At 45.5% G+C, this 25,483-nt stretch overlaps 1 protein-coding gene across 3 annotated transcripts in view; it reads right to left on the bottom strand.

The window, feature by feature from the left end:
- The window catches only part of TOX2 (TOX high mobility group box family member 2), a 286,505-nt gene that overhangs the window by 227,476 nt on the left and 33,546 nt on the right, over nt 1–25,483 (bottom strand). The window contains exon 1 of one of the 3 annotated variants that reach the window (XM_039248523.1): nt 3,775–3,853. The exons of the other annotated variants lie outside the window; for them this stretch is intronic. The gene's annotated coding sequence lies outside the window, so the exon portion shown is untranslated. Of the gene's footprint in view, nt 1–3,774; nt 3,854–25,483 lie in introns of those variants that run through there. 3 annotated transcript variants of the gene reach the window in all.

Genomic DNA, 25,483 nt, shown 5'->3' with positions numbered 1-25,483 from the left:
TGTTTCAGTCTGTGACTCCCTCTCTCTCTGACCCTCCCCTGCTCACGCTGTCTCTCTCTCTCTCTCCTAGAAATAAATAAAAACATTAAAAAAAATACTTCAGAAATTAGAATGTCCTATTTCTATAGGACATTCTTTCATAATAGGAATAACTATTTCCTTGACAGGATACCAATCCACTATTTTTTTAAGTTTATTTGTTTATTTTGAGAGAGACACAGACAGAGTGAGTGGGGAGGGGCAAAGAAAGGGGGAGAGAGAAAATCCCAAGCAGGCTCCACACCGCCTGTTGTGGAACCTGACATGGGTCTCAAATTCACCAGCTGTGAGATCATGACCTGAGCCAATACCAAGAGTTGGACACTTAACCAACTAAGCCACCAGGTACCCTGTACCAATCTATTATGATATCAGACGCCAGAGGTCCTTCTGTATACAGTCTGGCCAGAGGCCAATCACAAGTTAATTTGCATTCTCCAAATGTGACTTCAATTATCTTCTAAGTCAAACAGAAATTTAAAATGCACCATCCTCTAAAAATACATATTTCTCTTGGGGCGCCTGGGTGGCTCAGTTGGTTAAGCGTCCAACTTCGGCTCAGGTCATGATCTCACGGTTCGTGGATTCGAGCCCCGCGTCAGGCTCTGTGCTGACAGCCAGCTCAGAGCCTGGAGCCTGTTTCAGATTCTCTGTCTCCCTCTCTCTCTGACCCTCCCCTGCTCATGCTGTTTCTCTCTCTCTCTCTCTCAGAAATAAATAAAACATTAAAAAAATTTTTTTAAAAAAACGTATTTCTCAAAGTGAGTCTATTTTCTCCAGCATTTGAGGGGCCCTATCAATCCATATCCTTCAACTTTAGCAACTTTTGTGGAATTATTTCTCTAATAATGTCTTCCCTTTCATTGTCTGTTTTCTCATTCTTGAACTCTTATTATTTGGATGTTGGATCTCTTGGCCTGTTTCTCTGATTTTCTTATCTTTGGATAAGATCTCTTTTCTTTCTTATCTGTGTAAAAGACAAAAGACTCTAAAGGCACAGAAACCATTCTACCTAGAAGGCAGTGGTAAATTAAAAATAATATGATTCCCTAGCGCACAAACCAAAAATCTAATCATTTAGATGTTTTTAAGTATTCTCCTAGATAACATTTGGGCTAAAGAAGAAAAATCACAACTGCAAATAGGCCATGTAAAAACAATGAAAAAGAGAAAATCATATAAGAAATCTTATGGGATGAGGCAAAGCTGATTCACAGGCAAATTGATAACCTTAAATGCCTTTATGATTAATCAGAAAAGCATGAAAGTGGGTAAAATAAAGATCCATTTAAATAATTTGGTTTTTATAAAAGATTTAAAAAATATGGAAACAAATCTAGAAAATATGGTTAAAGCAAACATAATTGATTAGTAAACTTAATAGAAAAACTGTAAAATTGACAGAAAAATTTTAGAGCTGGTTCATGATATAGTCTTGTTTCCACCATTGAAGGAGGCATAAATAAATATTATAAATGAAAAAAGGGAAACCATAGATTTTTAAATTATAAGAGAATATTCTGAATAATTATATGCTAATACTTTCAAAACCTGATTATTCTCTAGGAAAGCATAACATACCAACATTGCCTCAAGAAAAAATAGACTACCTGAATAGGCCGATAATAAAGGGAAAAAATGTAAAGAAAGTTGTCAAAGTACTGCCTCCTAAAATGGCTTCCAGCCTCAGAGGATTTCATGGGTGCAGTACTTCAGCCTTCCACAGAACAAATAATTTCCATGTAACACAAACCCCTTCAGGGCATGAAAAAAAAGATGTATATTGTATCAGTTCATTTCACAAAGCTAGCTCAACTATTGACATAAGGTTTTTGATGAATCTCAGAAACATTATGTTGAATGAAAGAAGCCACACACAGAGTATAAATTATATGATCCCTATTATATGAAGCTCAAGGAAAGACAATACTAATGTGTGATGATAGAAAGTCAACAGAAGTGGTTGCTAGGGGTGGGGGTGAAGGACTGCCTGGAAGGAACTACAAGGGAACCTTCTGAGGTCATGAGAATGTTCCATATCTTGATCTGGTTGATGGCTGCTGGGAAGTTTATATTTGTCAATATTCATCAAGTTGTATACTTAAGGTTTACACATTTTACTGTGTGTAAATTATACCTTAATAATGTACTCTTAAGAAAAAAAAAACTGGTGACCATGACTTAAAAGATAGCCAAAATAAATAAATGAATCAATCAATAAATAATGTAACATAACAGGCTAATCACAATTAGTATGTTATATATCCAAAGGTAGTAAACAAAAAAATGTTGGCAAAGGTAATCCTGCAATAGATTAGAAGAATAATACATCAAAAACTGCATGACTGTCTCAATATTATAAGTTTATTACTAAACTAATCCAAATAAGAAAAAGCATTTCACAATAATATTGAAATTGGTCTACAATATTCATTTATTCATGATTTTAATTCCTGATAAGCTCAGGTAAAAAAAAAAGGATAATACCTCAGCATGACTGATAAATAATATCTATCTCAAACTGAAAGCCCAAATCATCCTTAACAACAGTGAAACTCAAGAGGCCACCTCATTAATGTGAAGAACAAAACAAGAAGGGCCACTGTTCCCACTGCTATTTACTATTGTTCTGAAGTTTCTAAGCAATGTAAAAAGACCAGAAATAGATATGAATCATAATTATGAGAGAAAGAAACAGAAGTATAATTTTTAGCCCATGATAATATTGTCTTTCTAGAGAACTCAAGAGGGCCAATTGGAAAGCAATACTCTGACAGGTTACAAAATAAATACAAAGGTACAGTAGGGATGTTCACTGAAGCATTATGATAAAGAACAACTGGAAACCACCTAAATGTCCAATAGTAGGAAACTGGATAAGTTTACTAGAAGTAAACTGGAAGTATACACATATAATAGAACGCTATATAGCAGTTAAAATGAATCAAGTAGATATAAAAATATTAAGTGGAAAAGAAAATACAGGATTATATATATAAAGTGTGATACTTTAATGTTTAAAAACAGACTGAAGCACCTGGGGTGGCTCAGTCCAGTTAAGTGTCAGAGTCTTGAACTCAGGGTTGTGAGTTCAAGACCTGCACTGGGCTCTATGTTGGGCTCTGCACTGGGTGTGAAGTTAAGAAGGAGAACAAAATAAATAAAATATAAAAACAGACTAAACTACACTGTTTGGAAAAATACAAAAATACTAAAATGAAAGATACCAACTTCCAAACATTGGCTACTTCTGGGAAGAGAGGAAGGGGAATGAGAGTGGGAGGGATACAAAGGGGCTTCCACTATGGTTGCACCTCTTTTTTAAGGAATAAAAAACCCTGGAGAAAGCTCTCCATCTGACTGCCAGACCCAATATGTCAGAAATAATCCCCAGAGAGTTCCCTTGGGCCCGACCCGCCCTCCACCCGCACCCCTGGCAAACACTTCTGATTTATGCCACCTGAGGTGAGTTTTGCCAGTTAGTGAAATTTAGTTAAACGCAACCATAGGTTTCCTTTCAGGTCTTCCTTGGTCCCCTTCTGGAAAACTGGCCTCCTTTAGGACTCCAAGTCCAGAACAGACACGTGACAGACTGAGAGTTGAGGGCTGCACAACTCCACACTCCTGGCCACCATGCAAGTCAGGGGTACAGCCTCTCACAGGGGGCTATTCATCTCAAGGCACGAAGCAGACACCCAGAGGACAGGAACCCCTTGCGATACTTAGCAGACTCACCTCTGTCACTGATCGAAATACAATGATACCAGAAGGACAGCCCATGGAGAAAGGGTCCAGTCACCACACAGATCCATGAGGGTTTTTTGACCTCAGCACTCCTGACTCTTGGGGCCAGACAATTCTACGGTCACGGGCGTAACAGGGTGTTTAGCAGCATCCCTGGCCTCTCCCCACTAGACGCCAGTACTGGGTCTCCAGCTGTGACAACTAAAAATATTTCCAGACGTTGCCAAATGTCCCTGGGGGAACAAAATCACTCTTGTTGAGAACCACTGTGACAGAGGAGAGATTAGGCAGAGAGGTGCCGAGTAGTTCAGGGTTTTTGTTTGCTTGGTTTGTTTTGTTTTACTTAGGAATAAAATCATCCAGATATGTGCATCAGTAGATGAAGAAGCAACAAAAGGATACTGAGGACATGAGAGAAAGCCTGCGTGGTTAGGGAAGTACACCATGTTCAAGGGTGAGAAAACAATATTATAAATCTATGGATCCTGTCAAAGTAATGTGTAAGCTTCAGAGAACTGTAATTAACACTTAGCTAGAAACTTTCTGGAACTTGAAAATGTTAAGTCTAGGAGCGCTTGGTTGGCTCAGTTGGGTTGATCACCTGACTCTTGATTTCAGCTCAGGTCATGATCCCAGGGTCATGGGATGGAGCCTTGAGTCAGGCTCCACACTGAGTGTGGAACCTGCTTAATAAATAATCTCTCTCTCCTCCTCTGTCTGCCCCTTCCTCATTCCCACATTCACACATGTGGTGTCTTTCTCTCAAAACATTAAAAAGAAAAGATTCTCTCTCTCTCTACCTCTGCCCCTCTCTCCCACTCACTTTCTCTGTCTCTGTCTCAAGTCTAAAGTTGCGAAGGAAAAAAAGAGGTTGAATAATGAAGAAAATTTTCAAAAAAATAAATAATGGATCTACCAGATATTAGTTGAGTTGTAAATTATAAAAATTAAAACAGTGTAGAAAAATAGACATAGCTATGAAAAAATTAGAAGCCTGGAAACAAGCCTGAGTCTAGGCAGGAATTTAGTATTGATTAAAGTGATGCTTCAATTCATGAGAACTGTTACAGAATGCCCAATAAATGATGCAAGAACAATTCATTAACTATTTGGGGCAGGAAAAAATTCAATTCCTGGCATCATACATTAAAATGAATTTCATGAATCAGAGAGTTATTATTTTCATTAAAACATAAAAAACTAGAATAAAATATAGATTAATATTTTTCTCATATTAGGAGAAGAAAGGCTTTCCAAACAAAACGAAGGATTCAAAAAGGAAAGATGATATATTTGACTACATGAATATACCAATCTTCCCATACATCAGCAAGCACTATAAACAAAATTAAAATTCAGAAAAACTATCTGTCACCCAACAGGTTATACTGATTTCTTCTACTAAATACAATATGAAGAGGACAATATGTCGTTCCGACTTTTTTTCTTGAGAGAGAGAGCGCATGCGCACAAGTGAGGGGGAGGGGCGGGGGGAGAGGGAGAGAGAGAGAAAGAGAGAAAAGAGAGAGAATCTTAAGCAGGCTCTATGCTCAACATGGAGCCCGATGTGGGGCTCAATCCTACGACCCTGGAAGCATGGCCTGAGCTGCAAATAAGAGTTGGACACCCATCGACTGAGCCACCCAGGCGCCCCCACCCCCACTTTTTAAATGGACAAAAGGACACAACCATGCAATTCACAGGAGACAAAGGAGAAAAGGCCAAAAAACATTAAGAAGTTAATCTCACTGGAAATTCACATAATGAAAATTAAAATATTGAGACGTCACCTTTCTCCTATTGAATTGGCATGAATTTTTTGAAGTAATAGCCAGCATTTGGGAATTTCTTTTTATTTCTTTTTTATTTTTTTTAAATGTTTTATTTACTTCTAGGCGAGAGAGAGAGACAGCGTGAGCAGTGAAGGATCAGAGAGAGAGGGAGACACAGACTCTGAAACAGGCTCCAGGCCCTGAGCTGGCAGTCAGCACAGACCCCGACGCGGGGCCTGAACCCACGAACCGTGAGATCATGACCTAAGCGAAAGTCGGACGCTTAACCGACTAAGCCACCCAGGCGCCCCTTAATTTTTTTTTTATAGTTTATTTTTGAGACAGAGAGAGAGACAGAACATGAGTGGGGGAGGGGCAGAGACAGAGGGAGACACAGAATCCGAAACAGGCTCCAGGCTCTGAGCTGTCGGCACAGAGCCCGACACGGGGCTCGAACCCACAAACCGTGCGATCATGACCAGAGCCGAAGTCGGACACTTAACCAACTGAGCCAGCCAGGCGCCCCAGCATTTGGGAATTTCTATATCCTCTAGAGAAAGTATTAATTTATGAACCTTTCTGAAAAGGAATTTGACACCTATTTTCAAAGGCCTTAAAAAGGTTCATATATGCCTGAGAGTTACCATTTAAACCTCCAGCCCAGAACTCGCCCTTGAATTCTACAGATGCATATCCAACAGCCTCCCACCCAACATCAGCCCCCAGAGGGATCTAACTGGTGCCTCAAAAAATCCGCATCCAACACCGACCTCCTGACTCCTACTGCCCTTCTGTGCCTCAAAGCTGTTCCTCTTATTGTCACCTCCGTCTCAGGAAACGGTAACTCCCCCTTCCAATTGCTCAGACCCAAAACCTTCCTGTCATCCCTGACATCTTTCTTTTACTGACATCAAATCCTGGGGCATTACGCTTTAAGGTAGTTGTAGAATGCAACCCTTTGTCACCACCTCCATCACCAACACTCTGGTCCGAGCCACCATCATTCCTTACTGGACCACTGCAATAGCCTCTCTCCTCACTCTGCCTCCGTCTGTGCTGTCTTCCACATTATCCTCATACAGCTGCCAGAAGGATCCTTGTGTAGCCAGAGTCAAATCAAACCACTCCTCGCTCAAAACCCTCCACTGGCTCCCTTCTCAAGAGAAAAGCAAAGCCACGTTAAGAGTCTATAAGACTGTGAAATTGTGGCTTAAAAGAAAACTAAATATTTGGTCATTCAGATAACTGCCTCCATAAAAACCCAAGAAGACAGGGCTGGGGGAGCTCCCGGGCTGGGGAACATGGGCAGACTGGAGGAGGGAGGCACACTCAGAGGGCACAGAGAAGCTCTGCTCTCTCCCCACATGCTTTGCCCTGTGCGCCTCTTCCATCTGGCTATTCCTGAGATATATCCCTTTATAGCATACTGGTGATCTAGTAAGTACAATGTGTATCTGAGTTGTAAGTGCTGTAGCAAATTAATCAAACAAGAAGAAGAGGTCGTAGGAACCTCTGATTTATTTCCAGTTGACCAGACATAAAGGTAACAACATGCACTTGCAGCTGGCATCTGAAATCCAAGGTGGAGGTCATGGAAACCTCCATCTACAGATGGTCAGTCAGAAGGACAGATAACAGCCTGGGCTTGTGCCTTGTATCTGAAGGGAGCGTGGGAGGTCTTGTAAGACTGAACCCTTAGCCTGTGGAATCTGATGCTGTTTCCAAGTAGACAGTGTCAGAATTGAGTTGAATTCTTGAAGACCCTGCTGGTGTCTAAGAATTGTTTATTGGAGGAGTTGGAGAACCCTGCTCCTTCTAAACACATTAGAATTGGTCCAGGAACCCAAAAGAAGGACCATATAGGATCTGGCTACTTTTCTCACCTAAACCTAAGTGAGGCTACATAATCATAAAACCCAGTGTTACAGAATGTCAGTGCCAGAAGGATTAGCTTCTAGTTTAGCAAGTCTGCTGAGATACAGAAGATGCTGCCCTACTGCCTCTGACAATTTATAACCACTGAGATTCTAGTGGGGGTACTCTCTCACTCACTCTCTCAAAAAAAAAAAAAAAAAGTGGGAATGACATATTGTCCTCTTCATATTGTATTTAGTAGAAGAAATCAATACTTCTACAAAAGCACAAACTGAGGCTTCGAAAGTGAATTCCTGAATATGTGCAGGGTCAGCAATACAACTCTCTCAAGATGTCCCCTTGATCCAGCCCTTCCTGCATCCTGTAGAGCTTAGACTCTTCGTGACCAGATATAAGATGTTATCTCTGTCTGGCAGCTCTGCGCTAGCCAATCAGAACACATATTTAGAATAAATGCTCAGAATAAATTTGAATTACCCAAACAACAAAAATTCTTTACATTTTCATATAAATGTATAACATTTGCACGGCCATTTCTATTGAGGGTTATAGTTTCTCAGAGCAAAGCATCACTCATCAAGCAAAATAAATCAAGATGAAAATTCCAGGGCACCTGGGCGGCTCAGTCAGTTAAGTTTTTGACTCTTGATTTTGGCTCAGGTCATGACTCCTGGGTCACGACATTGAGTCCCAAACTGGGCTCAGCGTGGAGCTTGCTTAAGATTCTCTCTCCCCCGCCTCTCTCTACACCTCTCCCCAGCTTGTGTGTGCTCACGCTCTCTTGCTCTCAATAAATAAATAAACTGATTGATTGATTGATTGATTGATTAAAAGATGAAAATTCGAAGATAGATAGAATGATGGCTCTCCTGAAGGGCTTCTGTCCCTTTCTGTGGAGCCCACACATCTCCTTCCAGCGTATTTCCATGCAGGCAGTCTACTTATCAACACTCATTTCTTCATGAATTTATTAATTTGGTTTATAGTAGCAGCTGCTGCTCTGAGCCAGGCCCTGTGCTGGGCACTAGCAGAGCTGAGAAGGAAGTGCCGTGAGCACCAGGAGGCTAGGGAAATGAGCCCGAAGGGGGGTGGGGCAGACAAACAATAGCCAAAGTAGCAACACCACAGGCCCTAACAGTTGGTTTCACTGTCCCGAGAGCAGATGAGGAAACCAAGGCAAAGACTGAGAGACTTCCTGAGGCTACATGGTGAATGGGTGCAGAGCACAACCATGGCCCAGGAAGCTTATGCTTTAAAGCAGAACTCACCCCAGTTTCCTTGCTTGTGGTGCTCCCTACCCCCGCTGCTCTCATGTCTCCTATAAGTCAAGTCAGACTTGGCCCACGCCTCATCTCTGGATAGTGCACCTTTGTTGATTGTTGACCCCCCACCACCCAAATATCTTTCCAATTTGAGAGAATTCCCCCAAGGTGTGACCAACAGCACTGTCCCCACTCCCTGAGAGGCCAGTCTGCTCCTCTCTTTACACCAGATCCTGTCACACATCTATGGATCTCAGCTTCCCATGGTCCAGGTGTATGAGAGGGTCACCCAGGGCACTGCAGCGCCATGTGGGTGCCTCCTCTCTCTGAGCTCAAGTACAAGTCCCCCAACGTTGCAAATGCTGCTAGTAAAGACGCAGCAGAAGCCAGCGAACAAAGAGGCGCCTTAATGACATGCCTTGGAAGCAAGTCTTTTTATAACTTCATTCTTCCCTCTCAATGGCCCCAAATGAAGATGAAATTCAGAAAGGAGCCCTTGGCAACAGTAAAGGATAAAATTCATCCTTCCAAGGGCCTTCTCCTTGGGGCCAACTTCTTTCAATAGGAGGCAGATTTGGCCTCCCTGGCACCCACTCTTCCTAATTTTCTGGATCATGAGGAACAACAAAACCCACCCTTTTGAGAAACTATGGACCAATCACAGATGCTCTAGGGCTCCAGCCCTAGGGCTCTATCTCTTGAGTTTCTCTACCTCTCCCCCCAGCCTACTTCCATGTTCCAGCCAAAGGCAGGCAGTGCACAGGGGCCTGTGAAGAAGGGCCGTCTGGAGAGTCCATTGGGTGCTGTCACCTGAAGTCGAGAACAGGCTCTGCAGTCAGCCTGCCTGGGCTGAGAAACCAGATCCACCACCCATTAGCTGTGTGATGCAGGGAAAGTGACTTCTCATCTCTGAGCCTCAGTGTCCTCATCTGAAAGTGGACATGACAGCAGTGCCTGCCTTAGAGGGGTAAATGAGAACTGCACATGAGGCACGTCACAGAGTGCCATTAGCAATCATCACTCTTGCCAATAAATGTGTGTGCATGAACACGGATGCTTCAAAAGCCCTTCCACACACACCTTACCTGGGCACCACTCCAGGCCAGGGTCCCATGCAGCATGGGCCCCAGGAAGACCTGTATGAGGGCTGAAGTCATGTAGTTGAAGTGTACAAGACCAGTAAGTGTATAAGGCCTGTTCACCATCACAGGCCCATTTGAATAACTAACGGAGGCTCAGAGACTTGGGGATGGGGCCTCAGTCACATTGGTATGTAGCAGAATGTGGCTTTGACCTAGATTGTCTGTGTTCAAATCTCCTTCCCATGCAGTATGTTCAGGATCTGACAAGGTTCTTCTGAGGCAGATCCAGGCCTCAGTCTTGAAATGAAGTTAGGGATATAACAGTGCTGATCCACCACTGTTTCAGAGCAAAGGTTGGGAGGAAGACCACCTGGGTTCAAATCGTGTCTCTACCACTTTTCAGCTGTGCGTCCTTGGCAAATTACCCAACCTCACATTGTCTCAATTTCCCCATCTGTAAAATGAGGATAATATTAATATCATTAATATCACCTAACAGGGTTGTCATGGGGATTTCTGTTGTTGTTATGATCACTACCTTGCTCTCAGGCACCAGAGTCACAGAGTCAGCCTGCCATACCCCTTTCTCTCAATGCATTGGTCCAAGTTCCCTAAGGGGGTGGCGACTTCATGACTAACTGCTCAGGCAAGACTGCTGCACTACACAATTTCAAGAGCATCACTCACATCTTATTCCATCTGAATGGTGCCCTCTGGACTTGTGCAGTGCACAAGCTACACTCCTGTACATAGCAACCCTGTGCTGAGGGCAAATTGTGGGACCATAGAGGATCTGGATGTTAGCTTTCTAGTTGGAGAGCATGAGCATCATGAAGCCAGCAAAATGCCCTGATTCTGCGGTCCTCCAGTTTAGAACTAGAATCTAGGCTGCTCCCAGAAGTCTGTGGGCTATCGCTGGCTGCAAGAGGAAGATGGTGAAAAATAGTAGATGCCAATACAGGGCCACAGGTTAAGGGACTGGATTGTTGGGTAAGGAAATGACCTGAGCAAGTTTCAGCTCCAACTCAAGGTCTCTATGTAAAATAAAATGACTACAGAGTCAGGGTTCCGGTGTTGCTCAGTTGGTTAAGCATTCATGAGTTTGAGCCCTGCATTGGGCTCTCTGCTGTCATTGCAGAGCCCACTTTGGTCCTGTCTCCCTCTCTCTCTGCCCCTTACACGCTTGCATGCACACACATGCTCTCTTTCTCTCTCCAAAAAAAAATTTTTTTTAAATGATTCCAGGGTCAAGGGGAAGAACTTGCATATTCTGGCCAGGGAAGACAAAACATTAGACACCAGTTGCTACTTCAGAACAGCAGACCAGCCTTTAAGTTGGCAGAGCTAAGTCTTCAACAGGCCACTTCCCCTTCCACTAGGCTGGCTGCTTCTGTATCTACACAGTAAAAATAGCAAGTCCCACGAGCATCTCACTGCTCTTGCTGTGGCCAGAGGGAATACTGTGGCTGTGGCTGCATTTAACAAGTTTGTGGATGGGGTTGCTGCCAGGACCTTATGGAAAAGGAAATCCAGAATAAGTGTCTATTCCACAAAGACAAACTGCTTCCCCTCTAATGCAAATGAGGGCCTATTAACCATTCTGCCACCAGGTCCCCTCAGTGAGGTCTGATACTCCATTGAGGGCTGGGAGTGGACATCGGCTGCTGAAACACTGAGCACAGGGAGGTGGAGGCATCCCAGGAAGTCTGGGTGTGGGGTACAGGCAGCCTGCTGTGGCAACGTGGCCATGAGCTCCCTGAGCAATGACGGTTTGCCCAGGAAGGAGGAAGTTATCTTAGCCACTGGTAAATGGCACACAGTAGATACTTAATGAATATGTTCTGACTGAATATATTAACCTGACAATTGAGAGGCATGGGGTACTTGTCCTGGGCACAAAACTGAAGGGAGGTACCCAAAATCTCAATAAGCAAGACAAAAAATACTTTGTTGAAATGATTTTTAAAATAAAAATTCATATAAAACATACTATGATGAATCAAGTGTCAGAACATCAAGTAAAGACAAGGTCTGACAGGGCCAAGGTAAGGCAGAGGCGAGTGAGGCCGGGTCACACAAGCACGGGGTCAAACCCTGTCTTTGCTTACAGTTCTGACATTTTGATGAGGATATTTCTGCATTCATTGTTGTTTTTCTAAAACACAGAGTTAAAATATTATCCATTTGACTACTGAGTTTTGGGGAACTTCCCGTTAACTTTTTTGTCCACTTTTGTGCCCAAGGCAAATGTCCTACTAGCCACACTCCAGTCCCTCCCTAACCCTGCTGGGATTCTCAAGACTTCCCACCAGCTGCAAACGGCATCCTGATGTGCCGCGAGACCTGTGCCACCTGCACGGCTGTCTGGACCCGCTGTGGGACTCCCTCTTGCTTGCAGTCCACGCACAACTGGTAGCAGGACAACAGGCTCACTGACTGAAACAGGCCACCAGATGTGAAGAGCCACATTGGGCTCTGGCGCCTCCTGCTTCACAGAAGAAACTCCAGAGGCCCCACGCCTGTAGCCCCAGGAGCTTCCCGAAAGTGGCCATGAGGTTGGTTTGTTTTTTAATTAATAGACATTATTTTTTAGAGCATTTGTAGGTTTACAGAAAAACTGGGCAGAAAATCCCTAGGGTCCATAAACCTCCTTTGCTTCTCCACACAGGGCCCCTATTATTTATTTTTAATTTTTTTAATGTTTTATTTATTTCTGACAGAGAGACAGCATGAGCAGGGGAGGGTCAGAGAGAGAGGGAGACACAGAATCTGAAACAGGCTCCAGGCTCTGAGCTAGCTGTCAGCACAGAGCCCGACATGGGGCTCGAACCCACGAACCATGAGATCATGACCTGAGCTGAAGTCGGATGCTTGACCGACTGAGCCACCCAGGCGCCCCCACAGGGCCCTTATTATTAACACCCTGCACAGAGTAGTGTGTTTATTATAATTGATAAACCAATACTGACGCATTGTTAATGACTAAACTCCATAGTTTCATTAGGGTTCACTCTGTGTTGTAGGTTCTATGTTTTGACGAAGGCATGCTGTCACATATCTACCATTATGGTGTTATACAAAATAGTTTCACTGCCCTAAAAATGCCCTCTTCCCTCCACTCCTCCCAATCCCCTGCAATCACTGATCTTTTACTGTGTCCACAGTTTCACCCTTTCCAGAATGCCGTGTGGCTGGAATCACACAATATGTAGCCTTTCAGACTGACTCCTTTCACGTACCACCACGCCTTAGGTTTCCTCATGTGTTTTTATGGCTTGATAACTCTTTTTTTTAATCACTGAATTAATTCTGAATAACGTTTCATTGAGCAGATATACACACCACAGATTGCTTATCTACTCAGCCACTGAAGAGCACTTTGGTTGCTTCCAAGTTTGGGTAATTAAGAATAAAACTGCCATAACCATCTGTGTGCAATTTTTGTGTGGACATAACTTTTCAAGTCACTGGATACAATATTAAGGAGCGCAACTGGCCCATGAAGTTTTGAGGCTCAACAAGAGCTCTAGGACATGGGCCCCTTACTACTCTCCAGGGTCGAGAGCATGACCTTGTCGGCGGAGCGGACTGGTAGGGTGCTGTATGGGCCGGTGAGGACACCAGAGCCTCCCATAATCAAAGGTGGCTTTTTTTTTTTTAAATGTTTTATTTATTTCTAGGAGAGAGAGACAGCGTGAGCAGGGGAGGGTCAGAGAGAGAGGGAGTCACAGACTGAAACAGGCTCCAGGCTCCGAGCTGGCAGTCAGCACAGAGCCCGACGCGGGGCTCGAACCCACGAACCGCGAGATCATGACCCAAGCGAAAGTTGGACGCTTAACCGACTAAGCCACCCAGGCGCCCCCAAAGGTGGCTTTTCCCTGAAGCAGGAGGGTGAAGGCAAACTCCTGCCACTACAGGAGACGGCAAATCATGTCTAGTGGTCCAGTTTAGCAGGGGTGGAGAGGAAGACAAGTCCTGGCCCTGTCCCCACCTTAGAGAGGGTGTGACAGACAGAACAGAGGGCAGAAAAAGTTTGCCTTTTCCAATTAAGCACAAACATTTTCTCCCCAGGAGTAGCAGGGTCTAGCTCTTACCTTTCTGTTTGTTCTCTCAATAAAAGGCCTTTTTACCTGCAATGATTACCTGCCATGAGGAGAACATAATTAACAGAGAGAATGTGTATTTCTAGCCATCAGAAAACTGTTTTCTAACAAGTAAAAATATAATTAACATTCCCTAGCTCTCTCCTCCATGGAGATTTTTTTTTCCTTCCTCAGTTTCTACAAATTCAGAGGAAAAAAAGACTAGGAATGTGTTATAGGTTGAAATGTATCCCACCAAAAAGATATGGTGAAGTCCTAGCCCCAGGAATTGGAAATGTGATGTTGTTCAGGAACAGGCTCACTGCAGACGTAGTTAATTAAGAGGAAGGCAAACTGGAGTGGGGTGACTGGTGTCCTTTTAAGAAGAGACACAGAGGGGCGCCTGGGTGGCTTAGCCGGTTAAGCGTCCGACTTTCGCTCAGGTCATGATCTCCCGATTTGTGGGTTCGAGCCCTGCGTCGGGCTCTGTGCTGACTGCCAGCTCAGAGCCTGGAGCCTGTTTCAGAGTCTGTGACTCCCTCTCTCTCTGACCCTCCCCTGCTCACACTGTCTCTCTCTCTCTCTCCTAGAAATAAATAAAACATTTTTAAAAAATTTAAAAAAAAGAGAGAGACACAGAGAAGGCCACAGTAAGGCCAGAGGCAGAGATCAGAGTCATGCAGCTGCAAGCCAGGGACACCAAGGACCTGAAGCTAAAGAGAGGCAAGGAAAGAGTCTGCACAGAGTCTCAGCGGATCTTGGCCCTGCTGACACCTTGATTTTAGACTTCCAGCCCCCAGAACTGTGAGCGACATTGGTTGTTTAAAGCCACCTAGTTTGTGGCACTTCCTTACAGCGGCCCTAGCAAACTAACACAGAGCAGAATCGCCTAACTGCTCACTATGCAGATGAAATGCCTGACGCTCTGGAAGGCGCAAGAACTTACCTGAGGCCTCAAGCAAGCGGGAGGCAGAGATGACACTTGAATCAAGTCCCACCGGCTCAGAGGCCAGTGTTCATTTCACAGGACGATTCACTCTCCGCATGTTTGGGGGGTCTCTGCTGGTCCACAATGCTCCTCCCATCTGGATGCTGACCACTCTGGGCTCAGCACCTGGGGAGCAGGAACAAGCAGGCGGCAGTGTGACCTGGTTGCAGGCTGCCGCAGAAACCAAGGTGGGAAAGAATGCGTGTGACAAGCGAGGAAGGGGATAAACCAAGAAAAGGATTAATACTGATGGGGCTGAGTGCTAGGTGGCTCACACAGCTTCTCATTTGCATCCCACACAACTCTCTGGTGCAGGTATCATCAGCCACACTTTTCAGAGCTGACACTGGGCCTCAGAGACGCTAAGTAACTCTCCCCAAAGCAGACGGCTTCTGGAGATTCGAATCCAAACTCTTCACAGGCTACATGCTCTTTCTGAGTACTTCCATCTCTTCCCAGTGGTTTAACTGCCATCCATAGGCTAACGGCTCCCACGTGGGTCCTGCCGCTCCAGATCCGGCCTCCTAGTTCGGGATCGCCATCTTTGTGTCTCACGGGCACCTCAGATTCAGCAGGTCCAAAATTTGACTCTTCAGCTTCCAATGAAAGCCTGGCACTCCCATCCACCAACTCCCATCCCACTTAGCACCTGGCAGCCATCCCTGACTCCTGTCCCAGCTGCATCAGCTCTCCCTGCACACAGCCCACAAGTCACCAATTCCTAGTCCCGCATCCTCTGTCTCCACTGCTTCCAGCCTGGTCGAGACGGCCATCATCTCACGGCTGGGTGACAGTCTTCCCACTGGGCCCTCTGCTTTCAGCCTTTCCCCTCTGCAGCCTAGTTTTCCCTCATGCAGTAGTGAAGGATTTCTTGAAGCACAAACCTTATCACATGACTCTCCTGACTAAAACTCTTCAACAGTAACTGCAAATTCTTATGTGCCATTCGCTGTATAAACCCTTTACATATATTGACTCATTTAATCCTAAAAACCACCCTATGATATGAAATAGGCACTGTGTTGTTCTCCTTTTACAGATGAGGAAATTGGAGGGCTGGGGGTTCAGTAACTTGCCCACCATCTCGCAGCTAGTAAGTGGCCGAGCCAGGATTTAAATTCCCTTGTGCTCTTGGACACCTGATGTTTAGCTGGCTAAACATCCAACTCCTGATCTCAGCTCAGGTCTTGATCTCAGGGTCGTGAGTTCAAGCCCCACATTGGGCTCTATAATGGACATGGAGCATACTTAAAAAAATTAAGATAAAAATAAATAAATTCCCTTACGTTCTAGGATTAAGTCCAAAATCCTTCTCCTGGCCTACAAGGGCCTGTAGGGTCTCGCCCCTACCTCTACCTTTCCATCCCTTCTCACCCCACTCTCTTACTCAAGTTCAAAACAAGCACTGGGCTGTTGCTGTTGTTTTTAATTATTCAAGATCTCTAAGCTTCTTCCTACCTCAAGGCCTTTGTACATACTGTTTCTTCTGCCGTGAACGTGGCTGACCCCGTTCTTCACATGGTTGACTTCTCCTTCAGATCTCTCTCACTGTTGCTTTGTCAGAAGCTTTCTCTGAGCCCCCAGACCAAGTCAGGCGGCACCTCACTTTATGCTTTGTCAACATACAGAGTCTGTATCTGTCTTTATTCTCCAGGAAATTGCCTGGAAAATAGTAGATGCTCAATAAATAGTAACAGATTGAAAGAATGAATGAATATGCTGTCTGCTCTTCAGCTGTCTGTCCGGCCAAGAGGCACATTTTCAGATGTAATACCTTTCTCTGAGGAGAGCTTCTCAAGCTTGTAATGTGCACGCAAATCACCTGGGGGTCTTTTTAAAATGCAGACTCTGATTCAGGAGGCCCAAGTAGGACCTGAGAGTCTGCATTTCTGGTAAGTCCCAGTGATGCTGACACTGCTGGTCCAGGGACACCACTTTGAGCAGCAAATATTTAAGCAATCTCTCACCTCAGTTTCTCTTTCTCTTTTTTTAAATGCTTACTTATTTTTGAGAGGGAGACAGAGCATGAGCAGGAAAGGGCAAAGAGGGGGAGACACAGAAACAGAAGCAGGCTCTAGGCTCTGAGCTGTCAGCACAGAGCCCCACATGAGGCTCGAACCCACAAAACCGTGAGATTATGACCTGAGCCAGACACTTAACTGAGCCATCCAGGTGCCCCTCAGTTTCTCTTTAGTAAGTCTTTCTGATCTCCTCCCTCACCTCCTCCTTTCCAAGGTAGCACTTGAGTATTGAAAGGGAGCTTTATGTGAACTTTTGCCCCTGGGGAGTGGCAGTGGAGGGTGGAAGTGAGTGAAGAGTCAGTCCTGTGCCAGCACTGACACGGACATTATGCAGTCTTCTGGAGAAGCCCAGTCAGGCCTGTCATAGTTAGGACAACACTAGTTTCTGTAATAAATAAGTACCCAAATGTCAACAGCTTTAACTTTCCCCATATTGCCCACAGAACAGTCCAATGAGGCAACTCCTAGTCTATGGGGACCTTTCCTCCATGTAATGATTCAAGGACCCAGGCTCCTCCCATCTTTGGCTCTGCCAGCCTCTTGGACCCCCCAGAGTCTTTTTCTAGTCACTGGAAGGATAGAGAGAAGTTCCTACCCACTTCTTAAAAGCTACCACTCAGGAGTGACACACATGACTTCCACTCACATTCTGTTGGTGAGGACTTGTCACCAGCCAGACACAGATGCAAGGTTAACTGGGAAATACAGTCCCTATCTGGGCAGCCACCTCCCAGCAGTAACGCCACACTGTGGGAGGAGGAGCATGAATGACTGGTAGTGGAACACCAGCTGTGGCTATCACCCAGCCTGGTCCCAGACACTCTGTTAGCAGTTACTAAGTCTGTGATCTGGCCTCCAGCAGACATTGGAGCTGGCGTCTTCTCAGAGTATCTCTAGCCCCTCCTTAACTGGTACCACACTGCAGCATCATATGGCCCCAGACATCCCCTGGCAGAAGCCTTTGCTACAGACCCCTGACCTCTCACCACAGCTGCCTTGTAACAGGCTCTTGGCTTGAACCCTTGGCCTGACCTCACCTTGCCACTCTCTTCGCCCTTCAAGGGCTTTTCTACACAGCTATCTCCTCCTGGCACCCCAGACAGGAAGCTAAGCAGAGGCCTCCTAAAGGGCTCAGTGCCCTCCAGCCAATTTCCAGACCAATGAGGGCAGGTCCTACATGATGCATGGGCCTCCATACTTGCCTGTCCTGTTTCTCATCTCCCTCGCACAAGCTACCGGGCCAGGAAGTACAACAGTCCCTCCCTTTCTTTTCCTGTCTTGTTAGGTTTCCCCCTCTGATAGAAGCCGCAGGTTTCCAAGCTGCATCCCCTTTGCTGGACCGGGGTCTCTGATCCCCAGATCTTATGAGTGTTGGCTGCTAAGGGTAACAGTGTCCTCTTCCTTGGAGCCTTGCCTCTGGCAGGATCTATCTCACCTTCGAGATTACTCTTCCTCCCCAATCAGTGACATCCAGTGGCCACTGACTAATTGGCATGGGGTACTAATGCCAGGCCCCTTGTCTCAAGAGGGGACCAACTCAGTGATACAATTCATGTCCCTGAGCCCCTCATGGGGTTAGGCTGAGGCTGGCCTCACTCCTTCCTTCCAAGAGCACCCTGCCATAAATGGCTCTTACCTGAGGCCCCATCTCAGGTTCTGATTCTAGAACACCTGGCCTAACACACTGCCTTGCACTAGACCCACCTCTTCTTTCTTGAGATGGCACCTGCCACCTTCTTTTGCCAGAGCCATAATGGCAAACAGGATGCAGGAAAAGAGAAATCAGTGTACCGCTAAGAGAACATGCTTTGGGAAGTGCAATGAAAGTATCACACAAAGGACACGTCAAAGTCTTGAGTGCCATGTTGTCTGTCAAAACTCTTGCCAGCAACCCTAGCATGGCCCTGGAGCTCTGCCTCTTGGAGGGAGGCCACCCACCCAACCAGGGAGGTCTTGTGGCAGATTCCACGGACACAGTGCTCTGAATTCAACAGCAGGGCCTAGTCCCAGACCCCGTCTGGCCTCATCCTGGCCTTCCCAAAGCAAAGCCCATTCCTTGTTACTACATTAAGCATGTGGGGGACCAGACATGCAATGGGAACAGATAAGAACCCGAGAAAAAGAGAGAGCATCATCTCCTGACAGGTCTGAACGCCTCTTTCTCTGGCCCATCAGGAAACCCACACCCTGTCCCCAGGGCCTATTGGCCCTGTCCTGGGACCAGCCATCCACAGAGGAAGTTCAGGGCTTGGTGCCCATAGAGCCTAGTGGAAGGCAAGAGGGGGACAGCAATGGGAGCGCCCAGCGGCCTGCAGCAATGAGAAGAGGAGGGGTGGTAAACGGAGAGGGTTAAGAGCCTGGCAGTCCACACAAACACCTTCCATGCTGCACCCCTTTCAATTTCTTTTCCGTGAATTTAAATGCATTCTGTCACAGTGAGTTATGTCACCTGGAGGAAATGCCCAACTCGGCGACGTTTTTAAAGATTATTTTTTAGATCACCTATCACTATCCATTTGAGGAACGATTGTTCAATCTGAAAAAATAAATTCAAAACTGTCCCCATCTAAGCAAGATGGAAAAATAACTTTCCCTATTCTTTCCTTTTCTTTCTTTTTCTTTTCTTTTCTTTTTTTTTTTTAAAGAAGGCTTATTTCTGAAGGACAGGTTTGAAAATCTGTTTTCACCTTGACTTTCTGGCTGGATTTGAGTTGGTAAGGGGAATATCATGCCTTGTCATACAAATAAACAAATGAATGTACAGCCAGCTGTGTGACCTCAAGCAATTCACTTAACCTCTCTGAGCCTTAATCTCCTCAACTGTTATGCTGAGATAACAATACCAACCGTGGTCATCAAATGAAATGATGTCCAGGACAATCCTTGAATGTGAGACAGCTGTAAGGTGTCTGTTCCACTACACTGTCAATTCTTCGAGGGCAGGGAAGAGGCTCTGACCAATTCTGCCCTCCCCATGGATCTTGTGCAGGGCCTGGCCCACAAGAAGTGTTTAATAGTTGTTGGATGGATGAATGACCGGATCCATGTATGAATGTACAAAGAGATGGATGAATGAAAGAGAGATGGATGGATGCAAATGGTGTGCTGGAAAATAGCTATCAAAAAAACAAAAAATAAAAAAAGCCCTCACTTGTACTGTCCTCCCATTTCCACAGTGTGAATACTCCCATCACGGCTGATTTCAAGCTACCAAGATGACATCACTGGGCAGAGAGTTGGGAAAACATGCACCACATTGGTACATACAAGTGTGTACGAGCAGCTCCTGTGCTCCACTGGATGGGCGGATAGAAGGAGGGATTGAGGGAGGGAGGGAAATAAAAGAGGAGGAAAGAGGGAAAGAAGGAGGGAAGGAGAAGCATGAATAAATGTTCACCGAGATAAGAAAATAAAAATACTCAGGAACGAGGTGATGCCAGAGAGAGCAAGCCTGAGGAGCAGGAGACCTGAGTTCGCCACCAGTCCTCATGCACTAGGACTGAATCCACACATTTGCTGGAGTCAATTATTTCTTCTTAACAATGCGGGTGTGGGTGGTTGAGGGTGGGGTTCACATTATGCAGAACAGTGGTCCTCAGTTATTTTTAAGAATGAGAAACCTGGGGCGCCTGTGTGGCTCAGTCGGTTAAGCGTTCGACTTTGGCTCAGGTCATGCTCTCACGGTTCGTGGGTTCTAGCCCCGTGTCGGGCTCTGTGCTGACAGCTCAGAGCCTGGAGCCTGTTTCAGATTCTGTGTCTCCCTCTCTCTCTGACCCTCCCCTGCTCACACTGTCTCTCTCTCTCTCAGAAATAAATTTTTAAAAATAAAATAAAATAAGAATGAGAAACCCTTTTCTTTCCACATGAAATCTTACCTGGAAAGCATAATAATTAACACAAATATTTATTAAGCATTTACTATATAATGAATACAGTCCAAGCACATTGCACAGAATATGTCACTGAATCCTCCCAACAAACCAGTGAGACAGATAATCTTATTATCATCAGTTTATCAGAAGGAAGAAGGCACTTATCCAAGGTCACACAGTAAGCAGGAGGTCAGGTGAGCACAGTCCTAACCACTCTGCTCTCCTGCCTTGATAGAGCAGAAGGAAAAGAAGGAGCGACCAGCTGAACTGTTCCCTGCAGGCCTTAAGCCCAGCAATCTGGCCCCACAGAAAGCCAGACTGTTGGAAAAGCAGCAAGAGGAACAGGTGGCTCATCTTGGTTCTGCCCGTGGCTGGCTATGTGTCTTGAGAAAGACCTTTTGCCTTCTCTGAGCCTTGGTACTCTCATTTATAGCACAAGATGATCACTCCCTTGATAATTGATAATCGTAATTATTATCAATTACACATTGGGCAATTCTCACGAGCAGCATCAGGAGGACTTTGGAAAAACCACTTGCATTAAGTCACATCACATATGATTTATTTACTTCTAGGACAGGAAGACTCATTTGATTTAGAATACATCCATGGGGGGGGGACTTTCTGACATTCTTAAAACAGCTGGTAGTAATCATTTCTCTAACCAAATTAAATCTTATAGAGATGACTTTATTCTCTCTTTTTTTTTAATGTTTTATTTATTTCTGAGAGAGAGAGAGAGAGAGAGAGAGAGAGAGACAACGTGAGCAGGGGAGAGTTAGAGAGAGAGGGAGATACACAATCTGAAACAGGCTCCAGGCTCTGAGCTGGTGGTCAGCACAGAGCCCATTGCAGGGCTCAAACCCACCAACTGTGAGATCATGACCTGAGCCAAAGTCAGACGCTTAACCGACTGAGCCGCCCAGGGGCCCCAGAGACTTTAATCTTAACAATACTTATTTTGAAGTCATTTACTACTTGGTAATATTTAGTTTCTAGAACTGCCTTCATGTACCAGTTTATAAATGTGGGTGAAATAAAACCTGGTTTGTAGGGGAAAACAAAAAAGAACAAAAAGCTGTCAACCTATTGGGCATTACTTTCTTTGGAACTCATATCCTTTTGAAAATCCTAGAGAAGTGTGCACTCTTCTCCTTAGAGAAATGCAGACCCTTTTCAAACTCTGGATGTAACTTTGGGACGGGAAGGATGAGGGGACTGTCAGCCCCAGTTGCCAGGCTCAGAGAGGGTCTTAGACACAAGAATGTTTCTGAGGCCCCAGGTAATTCTTCAGGTCCACATTTCCACATCCTCAATCAATGCAGAAAAATAGCCAAAAGCCACTCAGACAGTGCCTGAGATTTTAACATGAATTCTCTTGATAAATAAATCTCTTAATGAAATACAAGCAATTAAGCTAAAAGTCCTATCAAATGCAGCCTGTCACTCAACAGCCTGACACTTAATTGAATTTCTTTTTCCATCCCCTGGCTCCTTTTCCCTGATAAACAAATTCATTCACTGCAGATCAAGTTTCCCTAACCTAGAAACCAGTGATAGTCAATCAACTAATTGACACAACAAAGACTTGTATTAAAAAAAAAAAAAAAGTTCCCCTAATTAAAGTGGGAATGGAATTGAAGAATACTCTGGTGCCTGATATTAATTACTCCGTGGTTAACCCTCTCCCTCCTCCCCAGGGGCCCGGCAGCAGCCTGGGGGAATGAGGGAGCCCAGAACCAGATACAAGTCCAAGTTTCAGCTCCATCCTCAGTATGCTGTGTGATCTCCAGAGGTTGCTTCCCCTCTCTGTTTTCATGAGCTACAACAGAAAGGATAGAAAGGTGACTTCGAAAGCTGCTTCCAGCTCTCTCCCATTTTATGATCCAGATGACAGTCTCGTGGCAGTCTTCTCTCCATGGTTGCAGGTTAGCCAGAAGCCTTGAACTGAAAGTACAGCCGATCTTCTATGGGCTCCTTCTGCCTCTGCCTGGTAAATGCAGCAGCCCCTGAATGCATGCACCCCTCTCCCCGTGTATCCACCCACACATCCCCAGCCACACGCCTTACACACATATTTATACCGTATCTCCCTGCAGCACACTCCTTCAAATCACACACACACGCACATACACACACCCCTACATCAAGACCAGGAATGCACACACATGGACGCGTATATGAAACACATACACATCTAGACATGTGCCCCCCTAGAGAAGAGATGTCCTCAAAGCCTTGTGCACACTTCCTTCTCCCTCACCTCAGTGCATGAGCACACACATATGTAGCCCAGACCCTTTTAGAGCAAATCCCCCTCAAAGAGGCCATGCACGCTTGCATTTACACACTAATGCACACACACACACCCATCCACAAATGTGAGCTGGGGCTGGCTGGAAGCAGGTTTCAGCTTTGGCCAGGGGAGCCCCCCAGGATCTCAGAAACCTGGTAACTGACCCAACAGGATTTTCCAGGACTGTCTGGGTTCTTAAGTTTCTTTTATTTGACCAAGGGCTGCCAAGTGCCTTCCCTACACCAGGCACTGTGGGGAGAGTGGTGAACAGACACCGAGCCCAGAAGCAGCTCCCTTCCTGGTGGCCCCAGCCCAGACTTGCCAGCAAGTTGTGAGGGTCCTATCTGTGGGACCCTCAGATCTAGTTTAGAGGTGGCTTTCTCATAACATCACAGTCAAGGTGGTCTTCAAGCTAGGCTTTGCAGGAGACACAGCGGGAACAAAGACAGGGAGGCTGAGAAGTCAGGGGTACTGAGAGGTAGTACCCTGCAGGGGCATGGGCAGCCCAGCCCCACTGCTCACTGTCTTTGGGGCTCGGGCAAGTCAATTAACATCTCTGAGCTTCATTCCTCATCCGTAGAATGGGGACCATAGCTGTGGCACCAGAGAAGGGACCATCCATTCACTCAACAAATAGAGATGGAGAAGCCCCTCTGTGCCGGGCACTGTTCTAGGGACCGGGCGTTGCTGTGAAGACAGAGATGATGAATGCCAGTTCTTGGTGCCATGTCTGCATACACTGGACACTGGTTTGGCAGGGCCCCCAGGGACGCAAAGGGAGTGGAGTGAGTGGGAGGTCCCTTCAACTGAGTGTCAGTGGGAAGACTGGGCTCTGGAATAAATGGGGGCCTTTGGTACCCTGGAGCATGGAGGCCAGAAGGGAGCTGACGCAAGGGTGGCAGGGCAGAGGCTGAGGCTGGGAGGCCAGCTTGGAGGGGATCGTGGAGAACAGTTGGCAACACAGCCCCCAGACTCGGACTGCGTCTCCAGCTCAGAGACAAGGCCTCAGCCCCAAACCCTGTTCTCCAGGCCCCATTCCTCACAGGGACCCCTTCTAGGCAGGGGCCTGGCTTCCCTTGCAGGGTGGTGACAAGGGGCACATTTCCCTCCCCCTCGGGCACAGAACGCAGCTCTTGGCATCTCATGCTTTCTGTTGAGCTCATCTCCCTGTCTCTGTTTTCATGTTTTCCTCTCTCACGCTGGCTGTGTGGAGCACATCTCTCAGAAAATACTTGCTTTTGAAAGTTGTTGCCATAACAACCACTTCATTACACGCCAGGCCCAGTATCTCAGAAATGCAGAATCTTTCCTTAAAAGCGTGCGCTGCACATCAAAGGGGAATAGGAGCTCATTATTTTTACATTATTTTGCAGGCAAATAGATATTTTCCAATACACATTTCTTTTCTAAGTTGATTTTCTTGTTCAGTGGAAATGCACATTTCTTTCTTAACGCTTTCCTGCCTGCAGGGTTCAGGGCCTAGAAACTGAAGTTCCTCAAAGCAGGAAGGAGAAGGCATTTTTTTTTACCAGGATGGCCTTCCCTCAGCCCCAGCGCTGTAGGCTCATGAAGGATGGTTTGCTCTAACTCACAATTTAACTGCACCCAGAAATTCTAGAAAAGGTAGAAATTCTCAGTTTGGTATATACACACCTTCGTTGGTGTGACTTGGTTCAAACCAAGATTTCATAACAAGTGAAGCTAATTAAAGATCCAAATCAAAACCAAACCAAACCAACAAAAATCTTAACCATTTGGGATGGAGATGTGTTCTAGGATTTCGTTTTCTAAACCAGAAGTCACTGTCGGGATGTAAAAGGTCCCTTCAAGTGAATGCCAGCGTGTGTCTCCCCCATCACTAGCACGTAAGCCCCACGATTACTGTCTGTTTGGCTCACTGCTTATCACCAGCCCCCAGAACAGTGCTGGGCCCACGGGCACTCAGTAAATGTTCTTTGAATGGGCTAATGAATGAATGTGTTGTAAATACTACATCTTATAACAATCCTGCAAAGAAGGGATTAGCATCCCCATTGTACAGATGAAGAGCGTGAGGTCCAAAGAATTTAGTACAATAATAATATTAAGAGTCATAATTAGAGCTGACACTTTATACTTTCTATGGAAGCATAATACGCATACAGAAAAGGGCATCCATCTTGAGCACACATCTCCCCATTTCACAAACTGAACACCCCTGAGGAACCAACATCTAGATGAAGAAGCAAAACACTTGGCAGGATGAACAAGACTTTGGTGGTCTTACCACAATCCACTAGGTTGCTGCATGTTTGTTTTATGTGGATTTTTTTTTTAATGTTTTATTTATTTCTAGGAGAGAGAGAGAGACAGCGTGAGCAGGGGAGGGTCAGAGAGAGAGGGAGTCACAGACTGAAACAGGCTCCAGGCTCTGAGCTGGCAGTCAGCACAGAGCCCGACGCGGGGCTCGA

Source organism: Hyaena hyaena, unplaced genomic scaffold (genome assembly GCF_003009895.1).
Source record: "Hyaena hyaena isolate Hyena2069 unplaced genomic scaffold, ASM300989v1 scaffold_312, whole genome shotgun sequence".
Taxonomy (NCBI): domain Eukaryota; kingdom Metazoa; phylum Chordata; class Mammalia; order Carnivora; family Hyaenidae; genus Hyaena; species Hyaena hyaena.
This window is presented reverse-complemented; position numbering and strand designations above follow the sequence as displayed.